The following is a 12,012-nucleotide window of genomic DNA, read 5'->3' on the forward strand; positions in this document are numbered from 1 at the left end:
ACGGCCCAGCTAGAGTGCATTTGGAGTAGGAAGGGGGAAAACACTAAGGCAGAGAGGGCTTATTACCAATCTGCTTCTGAAGCTTTAAAATAAAGGGGGGAAAGGTTGGTGGCTGTGGGGGTTTGGGCAAAGCCCAAAGTAAGTGACTACCCACTTTGCACACCTGGGGGTAGGTGTCCATTCCCCACTCTCAGTGCCACCCGCTGCTGGACAATCCGGACAAATTTCTTCTCGACCTTTCCACTCATGGTCTGGTGTCTTAGAAAAAAATTAAAAACCAAGAGTGGGGGCAGGATGAAGGCACTGGGATGGAGGAGGGCAAGCCAGGAGCCCAGAATGAGTGAGGGTCCCTTTTAAAAGCCAAGAGGGCAGCCTCTCTCCTACCCCAGGCCTGCGGACCTGCGTGGGACTGTATCCTTAAAAGCAATCTCCACAGCAGCCGAGTGTAGCTTCAGACAAGGCTAGTCTAACTTCTCAGACTACAGAACGACTGCTTTGAAGATGGATGGGTTCAAGTTGAAGCAATTGCTCTGGTCTCTTCGGTGCAGGAGAAGAGACCCTTGCAAAGGAGTCGCGGGGAAACTCAGCATGTAGCTCTAAACCTGAGGCCCTAGTGGCCCTGGCGCCAGGCCCAGCCCATGTGGCGTTCTAATAGCCCGCAGTGTCCCAGAGCCCAGGCTCTGTGGGTCTCACACTCTGACTTTGAGTCCATGTGCCCAAATGCCTTAGCTGGGAGGGCAGTCTGGGTGGGCTGCAAGGGCCTTTATGGTTACCACATGTGCAAATTCCAGCCATCAATTCAACCTCTCAGGTCCTGGCACTAAATATCCATCTTTCTGTTTCTGCAGTGGGGCAGCAATGGCTGCTCTTCAAGTCTCAACTACAAAAATAATAGAAAACCAGAATTTGCCTAAGCTAACCATGCCATCTAGAACGCCAATTCGTCATGCAGTTATCACCAGGTAGATATGCGTGTGTTCTCTTCCTCGCCCCCTCAACTGAGATCTTTACCCACTTCCTCTGTGGTCATCTTTCACTGTCTCGGTATGCCTTCGTCATTCCTGTTTCCCTGTAGCCACTAATTTAAGCCTTGGTTTTCTCAAGCCTCTCCGTCATAGTCCTGCATGCACCGTCTCTATCCTCTGCTGCCTGGGGATCCCTCACAGTAGGATTGCATTCACTCTGGATCCCCACATCAAACCCAATAAGGCAGGAAGCAGTGATTCTCCTGTCTATCATGAGGTGTTGACTGCTTCAGCCCCAAGCCTTACTGAGGTGCTGACAGAGCCAGCAGAAGGAACCTGAAGATGCGGTGTCCTAATGTAATAAGCTCTGAGGGAGAGTGTGGGCTCCACACACTCTGGGGTCCACTCAGATCTACCATTAAGAGTCAGGCACTGCCAAATGTGGACTTTCGTGTCTGTGATCCCAGCATTAGGAAGGCTGAGGCATCGCTCAGACCTGCCACACAGGGAGGCAAACATCAGAAGGTGCCTCTTTATTATAGGCATACCTGAATCTGCCGGAAGTTATTTAAAAGAACACGCCATTCAGAAAACGCCTACTCTTTATTACCAGTTATAAACTACGTGAATGTGATACACCTTCTCGCTTCTGACAGCAAACTGGTTTGTCTCCATCCTGGGGAGAATCAACAATTACAGCCAAAGACTCTGAGCCAAGGTCCAGCCAGAGCCTTGAAACCAGGGGACTTGCCCACAGTCCCTCATCAGACTGCACCTCCCCCGTATGTTCCCCGGCCTCCCTGCTGACCCCTCAGCCAGGCTCCCAGCTGGGCTCCACACTCCAGGTTCCTTCCACTCGGAGCCAAGGTGCTCTCTTCTGACTCCTGGGCCTTTTTCCTTCTAACTGATAGCAACTGCTTTCTCTGGGCTCAGCTGAAGATCCACCTTCCACCTGGTCCACATCCCCGGTGGTTAAACACCTCCGGTTCTAGAGCGGAATCGTGGCAGAGAAAACCACTCCTCATGTGACCACCAGATCCTGCAGCAGCACCCTGCAGGCCCGTGCCACACAGGCACAGTGGAGTGTGGACACAGATAAGAAAAGGTCCTTCTTTGTTCCGCTCCCTGGCCACTCACATGGGTGGCGTCACACCCTTACCCACCCAGTTCCACCTCTTAAGCAAGCTGTGCGCAGACAGAACCATGGCCTGGGACATCCAGAAGCCATGGTAGGCAGCCAGCTCTTGTGGTGGCTGATTCCATCCAACGCCTGAGTGGCAGGCTCTGGCAGCCCCACTGTGCAGACAGCAGCGAGAGACAACTTTCTCCCAGCGTCCTGCTTCCTTTCTGCTTTGCCCCACTCCTTAATGCTTCCCACTGCCCAGTCTGGTCTCCCCTTGGCTTCTGGCTGCACTTGGTCCCCAGGAACAAAATGACATTTTTGCATGGGGCAGGGGAGGCTAGTGGACTGAGATTTGGATGGGGGGGGGAGGGCATTTTCCAGGCAAGGGAGAAAGTGAGAATGTGTTTGGGTGAGTAGGCCAGACATGGTGGCTAATGTCCAGCTAATAATGCTCGAGAGAGACAGGATGCAGGAAAGAGGTTGGGGGACTGAGCAAGATAGCAAGAAGCAGTGACAGGAGAAAGACCCCCAACTGGGCCAGACTGGACCCCTGGTCATGTGGAAGTAGGGGCTCTATGAAGATATCCTGGATGAACATCTGGAGTGTGTGCAGGGGTGATTGTATATCGGGGAGAGTAGCGGCAGAGTTCCCTCTCCCAACCCCCTGCCTGGAAAAGCTTTGAAATGTGAAAAGGATGACAAGGAAGAGATGTGACGGGAGACTGGATACCTGCAAGAGAATGAAGCCTCCTGCCTTAGAGGAGTAGGGAGAACATTCTACAGGAGGCAGACACACTGGGGCAGCAGTGAATCTCATCTCTTGGCATAGGTACACTTAAAAGTGAGAATAAGACAGACAGCTACCCTCAGCTCTGTCCACAGGGGTCAGGGTTAGAGAAACAGAGCCTGTGGCAAGGTTGCACCCACAGGAATGACTGAAGAGCACACCACAAGGACAATGGAGACAGCCTGGAGCCTATAGCCTAACCCTCAGAGGATGCCAATGGCAAAACAGTGAAAATATTGCATCACAAACCTTAGGCAACAGAGTCCTTGAATCCCCATTCTTACAAACAAATAACATAGTTAGAATCTGCATAGGGGTCAGCACCTCCCACCTGGTAAGACAGGGAAGGTGTGGGATTCCCCTCTGTATGCTGTGAATACCATTGGTTAATAAAGAAACTACCTTGGCCAGTTGATAGAGAAGAACGTAGGTAGGCAGGAACAACTAGACTGAATGCTGGAAGAAAGGAGGCAGAGTCAGAGACAAGCCAGAGAAGGACTCCGGAACTTTGGATGCCGGAACTTTAGCCGGTAAGCCACAGCCACAAGGCAATATACAGATTAATAGAAATGGGTTAAATTCAGATGTAAGAATTAACCAATAAGAAGCTAGAGCTAGTGGGCCAAGCAGTGTTTTAAATAATATGGTCTCTGTGTGATTATTTCGGGGCTGAGCAGCCGGGAACCAACAAGTGGCCTTCTTCAACAGGAAGGGATAGGCAGAACTATAGGAGATGCTCTTAGAGAAGATGGGACAGGGCTATACTGGGTTTGTAAGGCAGGGTTGAGACCAGCTTCCATTCATCCTGTAGGGGCTACTATGGGATCACAGGCAGAGACACATCCTCTAGCACTGATCTCCTTGGAGCATAAAGAGCCCACAGTACCTTCCTTATAAAAGGAAAAGAGTAAGTCTATGATTGAGAAGGTGGTAGACTCTCGTGTCAATCAAGAGGTCAAGATAACTGTGACCTTGGACCGGGCAAGCCTTTGCCAGTGCTAACAGGAAGCCACTGGCAGCTCTTACCTGCAGAAGTCTCTAAACCTGGCTTTCTCCTTCCCAGAAACATCTTGGGGACAAGGAACGCACATCAGAGAGCAATAGAACAAACTAAAGATGTTACATTTAAGGTGTCTGACCCAAAGTACATGGTAGAAAAACAGTTGTTACCACTGAGATGGACGTAGGATAGCAGCCTGCGTGTCTTCACCCCTAACACTGCTTTAACCTCTAAGGGACACTGTGTCTCATAAAATCTGCCTTGGCATCCACCGCATCTGGGAAGAATCCTGGAGCCACTGACCTCAGGGGGCAGGCCTTAGTCTACCAGTTCACCAACACGCCTTCACTGGCCACAGAGTTCAAGACATCGGTCAGGACAACAGCTTAGGGCCAACTGTCAGTCTATGCAGCCACATCTGGAGACTTCTTTGTCAACAACAGATGGTGACTTCTGACTTCGTAGCAGGGTGTCCCACCAGCGCTGAGGAAACATGCTCCACTTCCCCTGTTCTCTCCCATCATACACTTCCTTCTCCTGGACTTAGAGAAGTAAAGGAAAACTGCTTTTGCTGCAGATCTCATCCCTACTGTGAGCTTCTGATCTTTGGTATGAATCTTTGGAAACACGGGAGTTTTGTTCCCAAGCCACCCTCCTATGGCTTTCTGACCCCGAAGCCCAGACCAAGTAGGCTATCTACCCAAATGCCGTCTCACCCTCCCAGTGGAGGAATTAACTCTAAGAAAGGAGTGGTGGCATGGAAAAGCAATTATTCAGTTATTAAATATAATAAATGCATGATAAAGGTTTTGTGTGTTTATTGAGCCAACCAAGTAGAAGGGAACCTCTATCCCTCAGTCACCTGCCTGGGGTGACAGACTTCCAATCCCACAGAGCCAGGATACACACAGCCACTGCAGAGGGAGGAAGAAGAGACATGGAAATACTCTAACACAATATAATATAAAAAATGCTAGTTTGATAATGCTGGAGGATGATGGCCCAAACATATCAAAACTTTGTTTTCAACAATGAGGCCATTATGTTTCTATAAGAGCAGAAAACCGTCACACGAAAAACACTGAAATGTAGCTAAGAGTCTGGAATCTGTGCTGTTCCAGGCAGCGTGTGTTAACTGTCAGTGCACTGCAATGTGTGCATGCTGTGTTCAGACCCAAGGTTGCAGAGAAGCTGCAGGACCCAAGCAAGTGCTGCAGGAAACACTTCAAACTCCTTGCGCTTCAGCTTGGGTTCATTTGGACATTGTGCATTCAAAAGCTTTTTTTTAATTTTTTTAAAATATTTTTATGGTTTATTTAACTTGATTCTATGTGCATTGGTATGAAGGTGTCAGATCCCCTGGAACTGGATCTTCAGACAGTTGTGAGCTGCCATGTGGGTGCTGGGAATTGAACCCGGGTCCTCTGGAAGAGCAGTCAGTGCTCTTAACAACTGAGCCATCTCTCCAGCCCCTCAAAAAAAGCGTTTTACTGCTGCCAAATGCTCTCGTGTGCCCCACATTGAGTTAGAGAACTCCTTGTAGAATCACAACCCACCATTGTGTTCTAAAGTGGACATGGCACACCTTTAATCCTAGCACTCAAGAGGCAGAAACAGGACTATTGCTTGTGAAGACCAACCAAGACTTCACAGGGAATTCCATTCGAGACGGGGACACTTAGTGAGACCTTGTTTCAAAAGATGAGGAAGGAGGAGCGGGGGGAGGAGGAGACTACTGCCACCCAGGTTCAATTCCCAGCACTTACATGGTGGCTCACAACCCTCAGGAGCACCAGTGCCAGCCTACAGACACCAGCACACATACGGTGCACATACATGGACACTCATATATATAAAATACATTCAGAAAGAACAAATAGTAATTTTAAAGTAATAAAAATAGTGTCTCCAGGAAAATTAATAACTTGATCAGACTCAGATTCTGGCCAGCTACTGGAGTGATTAAATAAATCACTTTAAGGGCCCACTAACAAATGACTAGATAAGAGTGATGTGGTATACATACCCAATGGGTTACTACTCAGTTGTAAAGAGGGTAAAATCCTGCCATTTTCAACAACCTAAGTTGAACTTTGGTTATTGAAATAAGCCAAGCACAGAAAGCCAAGAGCCACAAGAGCTTACTTTTATGTCTACTATGAAAAAACAATCTAACAGAACTGAGAGGAGAGAGGTGGTTAGCACCATCTGGACAGGGGCAGGAGGGGGCCCGGGAGTGGGCGGGGCCAATGGTACAATTTGTGAGATGCAAGTAAGTTCTGAGTTTCTATTGCACTGAAGGCTGTAGTGGCATTTCATTTGTATTTTAATAAATACAACTTGCCTGATGATCAGAAAAAGTAAAACAGCCACATTGGCCTGCCTTACAGTCCAGGCAGCAATAAAATACACCTTAAATCCCAGTAGCCACACTAGCTTGCTATAGAAACCAGGCAGTAGTGGTGCACGCCTTTAATCCCAACCCTAGAGAAGAATATAAATCGGGAGGAGACAGCTCATAGAGTCTTATTCTGAGATTCCTGGAGGCAAGATCACCATTCCGGACTGAGATGGAGGTAAGAGTCGGTGGCTGGCTGGTTTGTTTTTTTTTCTTCTGACCTTCAGGTTGAACCCCAATTTCTGTCTCTGAGTTTTTGTTTGTTGTTGTTTTTTTTTTTAATCGTTCTTCAGAAGGCTGATATAGTTGAGAATACAGGGTTTCTCCGTATAGCCCTGGCTTTTCTGGAACTCACTACGTAGACCAGGCTAGCCTCAAACTCAGAGATTCACCTGCCTCTGCCTCCCCAGTGCTGGGATTAAAGGCGCGTACCACCACCTCCTGGAGGCAAAATAGATTTGCTCTCACCACAAGAAAGAATGAGCATTTAAGATGATGCTATGCTAATTACCCCACTTTTATCTGTATGTGATGCACATCCATATCAAAACAGCATGCTTTAGCTAAGAGACTCACTGCTGTGTTCTACGAATATCTACAATGACTATATCTGAGTTTAAAAATTAAAGTTAGCAATCAAACGTAATTTAGGGAACACCTGTAGTTTGCCCACGCAGTCAAAGAACCTAAGCCTGGTTTCTACCTAGTCTCCCATTAGCCACAGAGCACAGCCAGTACAGCTGAGACAGTTCCTCCAACATAGAGATCTGGTCCAGTTCCTTTCCAGAAACCACAGGGAAGCCCTAGACCGTTCACACCTCCTCAGCTCTACAGACTAGAAACAACCCATCTTTCGCTATTGAGGCCAGCACACAACAGCAGAGACCCATCTGGATCCTGGACAGAAAACATCATCAGAGGGGCTACCCTGGGTCACGGCAGGCCACACACACAGGAAGTTTGGAACTTCCCTGAAGGGGTGGATGGAAACATCCCCAAACGAACCAGCTCTACCCCAATCGTTCACACCACAAATCCTGGGACAAACTCCAGATGCCAGTATGTCTTCAAAATCTCCCACTGGGGGCTCTCAGCTATAACCCAGTTGACAGGCTAGGAGCAATGATCTTGGGCACAGCTGCCCTGAGCCTGGGTCGTTCCCACAGCAGACATGCCTAAAAAAAGGTGAGCAGCAAGCGCATACTGCAATGGCCAGAATGCCCTGGAAGACTCCAACCAGGCTAGCTGTGCAGAGGTGGGTTTAATATTAACTTCTCTCTGAGTCACGGTTACTTCCCTTGTTACTGTAGCTCACAGACCTCAAAGACTTCTAGTGAATGCTAATGAGGTGGTGATGGAGGGGCTTTGTTCAGTATCTGGCAATCACCCCTCCCCAACCCTTTCTCTTTTCGTCAACACAACAAGTTTTGGCTACTTATTATCAAAGTCTTCAAAGGTAAGTTTGCTGTTTCTGTGGCTGTGAGTCAGCATTTTCCTTTCCAGGCTGGTCACAGATAGCTCAGGGAATCCACAACACTCCTGGCAGTTCCTTCCCCTTCCGTGGCAAGGTTTGGATCTGAAGAATTCATCCTCAGGTCTGGCACAGCACCGCTGCAGGAGCCCAACACGTATGACCACCCCAACGCATGCGACTACCGCACAAGGGGCACCCCCCACTCTCCACCCCTCCACCCCAAACCCTGCACAACTACTCAGCAAAGGCTGGAAAGCCTTCCCAAGAGTAGACAATGAAGGTGTTAGCTCTCAACTTCCTAAAGATTTTGAGCAGTTGCTTTTGATTTTAAAAGGTCACTGAAGAATAATGACTTATAGCACAGGACCGGCAATTTCCCCAGCCCTCCTTTATTAAAAAAAAAAAAAAAAAAAAGAACAAGTTTCTAGCCATCACTGTCTTCGCGTTGGGGGGTGAGGGGAGCTGCTGGCTAAGGCATGACACCTTTACTGTTGCCCAATATCCATGCCCAAGTTCATAAGCACACCAGCCTGCAGGGGTAGGGTGGGTGCTTGCTCTGTGTTCCTCAGCCCACACCCCATGGGGCTGTGCTTGGCAAATGTTTCCTTACACAAGGAGTTAGTGTGTAAATCAACAAAGACAGCCACTGGGTTTAAGGTGACTGTCACTGGGGGCCACACCCCTTGGTTACACCCTGGGTTAGGCCTTTGGAATGCAAGGCCTCCTATCAGCTGCCCTTTGAATTTCTGATTAGCTGCATGAGGACCAATTCTCCATTCAGGCCTTCAGCAGTTTACTAAGGAGTGGGAGGGGCAGAGACGCCTTAAGCCTAAAGGGCTAAGGGGAATCCATCCTCTAGAAAATAAAAAGAGCCCAGGTCAGAAGGGTGCCCAGAGGCTGAGAGGAGGGAGAAGGGAACCGAGTGCAGAAGGGAGAATTTAGGGGAACCACTGCACCCAGCACTCGGAAATGACTTCAGCTAGGAACTGACAGGGAAGGCGCCTGGAGAGAGAAACCCAGGGCAACATCTCCACTCATTAGAGCAGTAGACATCAGGGATGAAGAAGGGCAAGCCTGCTTCTGCTCAAAGTGCAGACGGCACAGGAAGTCAGGACACCGGAAGACTCTCCTCCAAGGTTGTCCTTGTCAGGACCCTGGATTAACTTGACTTCCACCAGCCTTCTGCTGTTTGAGAATGAAAGGTGAAGGCCAGAGGGGCAGCAAGCCGAGGTTGCCACTTCCGGTTCTACCTTGCCCTTGCCAAGTCTTGCCCATCGTACAGCTGTGACACCAACACACGCAACTCAAATTCTAGTCCAGAAGGGCAGCACGGGCCACTCAGGGCCACCACCACACTACAGAACCCAGACTCCAATTGTATGCTGCTGGCTCAGCTCGTTCTAACGCCATCTCTTTTCTCCCTCCCTGCCTTGTGCAATAAAACCTGCTGGAGAGCATAACGTCCTTCTAAATCAACCGCACAGGGACGCTCCCAGCTCAACTCTGCTTTACAACTCCGCTTTCCTCCCAAGACACCTGTAGAGGGTAACCCCGTTTTTCTCCCAAAGCAGGATGCTCCACCTCATCCCACTGAGCCATCCAAATGCTAGGCTTCATGCTGCAGAGACACTTAGACCCCAACTCTCCACAGCTTCTTAGTCTAAGAAGGAATACCCAAGTCCTCCTTGCTCACCCCAATTGCCCCTCCCCACCTTACTCCAAGTTTCCAGCAACAAGGGGTTACTCTATATAGACTGGTCTCCAAGATGGTATGTCTTATCTCAATGCCTTGCCCTTGCAAAACAGGGTGGGCTTGTCCTATAGACGGTCCACTGTGGGCATCCTCCAAAACTACCACCCTGCAGCCACTGACTCGTCAGCCGACAGCCCTTCTCCCCACAGTCCTGCCTGGAGGACTCCATCAACTCATTCTCTTAGAGCCCCTCCCACCTATCTGACTTCTTTACCATGCTACCATCAGCTTGAAGGCTTGCCCTTTCTCCACTGCACAACCTAGCCATGCAGAATAAATTCAAAGTGAAGCTAGACTCTTCACCTCCTCTCCCGCCACACAGTCCAACAATAAACTGACCTCTGCATCCAAAGCCAGCCAGCTGGAGCTTCTTCTGGGCCTGATTTCTGAAGGAGATGCAAATCAGCAAAACTGCTCCCACATCTAATCAGTTTGCTTAAAAAGCCATAGGCCCCTCGGGCTAATTTAATCTATTCCCTACCTCCCAGACTAGTAGTCCTCGAGAAGGTCGTTTGTGAACTCTGCTAGGTGCACCTGATTCTCTCTCCTACCAACCCAATTTTCTTCCCTCTTCTTTCAAATGTCTGCCAAAATGTGAGCTTTCTTCCAGGAAGCCTTATAGGATGCTTTACAGAAAACAGTCCCTGCCAGTGGGTACTTCCTTTCCTGTCTTTGTTTCGGTGTCCTTACCACTGCAGGGATGCAGGAACGTCATCTTCAAGAGGCCAGGGACTCCATCCACTAGGACAGGGTTAGGATGTGCCCAATGAATGAATGAATGAATGAATGGAACTACTGATGGGTCCAACACAGAGAGCCCTTACTGCCCATTCACGTTTCTTCATGTGCTGGTCAGAACATCTGTGGTCTCAGCTCCACCAGGGCCCTCTTGTCCCTGTCCATCCCCATACCCCAGCTCAAGGCTGGACAATGAGAATGGCAGCCTGACCTGTTTGCTAAATGGACCAAAGAAGGGGTTAGGGAAATACGAACAGAGACCTCACTGTGTGTCTGTAGCAGAAATGACTACAGTACTCACAGCTGCAGACAGAGCGAGCTTGAGGAACGGCAGTGCCTGCTGCACAAGTCAAATATGGAGACAAGAGGGTGGGCAGCCAGGCCATAGAGAGTCTCTGTCCCGTGATAAGACAGTGTAGGCCGTGAGGAGAGAAGGGTTCAGTCACACATTCACGGCAGAATCTCTCAGCCTATGGGGTCACCACATCTACAACTAAGCAGTCAATAAAAAAGAATAGTCAGAGGCTGGAGACGTAGCTCGGTGGTACAGCATTTGCTTGGCATGTGAAGGCCCCCCCTAGCTTCCATCCTCGTGATCATCAGAAACCAGTGATAACGCCAATTACAGACCTATTTTCACTGCCACGGAGAACACTCAATGGTATAACAATACGGCACACAAAAACGCAAGAGCTGTGAGTCATTCCTCGTGTCAGCCCATCCTCAGGATCACACCACTTGGGCAAAGACAGTCCTTTGCTGTGGGAAGGAAGGCTAAGCTTCCTTCCACCTCTAGGCCTGAGCCTGGTGAGCAGCTAACTCACAAGGGCTGAGCAGGAGCTCAATTTCACTGCGACCTGTGAATGACAACCACGCTCAGACCAGCTGAGGGGTGAGAAAACCATCCCCCAGACACAGGCATCTCCAGGAAACCTCTTCAAAGTCCTTGCCCCTGCTTCTAGAGAGGGGCCGTCAAGGGTCTATCCCACAACAAGTCCTGCCACTGAGCCCCCCACCCCCCCACCCCCGCAGGACGGTGGATCTGTGTCCCCACGTCCTACTGCTAGGCTCCAGGAACAGCTCCTGTCCTCAGGGGCCCTCCCATTTCCGATAAGTGACACAGGAGGTCCTCTGTGAACAAAGAGAAAGCAGGGAACAGGGCAGCTAATGGGGCGGAGACGTGTGGCCGACAGCTCTTTGTCAAGGGTGCTTCCGCAGTTTATCTGGGAATGCTGATATGGTGACTTCAGACAGAAATACAAACACCACCAAGGTCATGGATGAGCTCACAGAGATAGGCAGCCAGGCTGTGTGGGGCAGGACCCCCACACAGCTTTCCCAGGGTCCTGTAGCCAGCAGAAGGACCTAGCCTGTGCTGTGGAAAGAAATGGAATAATCAGAAAGTATCACAGAAGGAAAGGCCAGCTGCTGCGGAAATATGACTTAAAAAAAAACTAACAAGTTTCTCACTACCCTGTGAGCCACAGACTGGAGGGGAGGCAAGGAATGACAACAAAAACCTGACCAATCAGAGGACCACAGCCAAAGAACCAAACTGCCCATGGATCAAGCCTACAGGTTCCAGGAAATGGCCAGAGTCATTGCTGACCAGAGTTGGGGTAGTGGTAAGGGACAGGTGTCTTAGGAGGTGGCTGGCCCCTAGGTACACTTAGAGGTGGAAGACCAGCAAGCTTAGATCTGGGTTGTGACACTGTCCCTATCCTGCTGAGGCACTGGGCGTTTCCTAAGCAGAAGAGACGGCAAAAGAAACTAT

Source organism: Microtus ochrogaster, linkage group LG1 (genome assembly GCF_000317375.1).
Source record: "Microtus ochrogaster isolate Prairie Vole_2 linkage group LG1, MicOch1.0, whole genome shotgun sequence".
NCBI lineage: Eukaryota > Metazoa > Chordata > Mammalia > Rodentia > Cricetidae > Microtus > Microtus ochrogaster.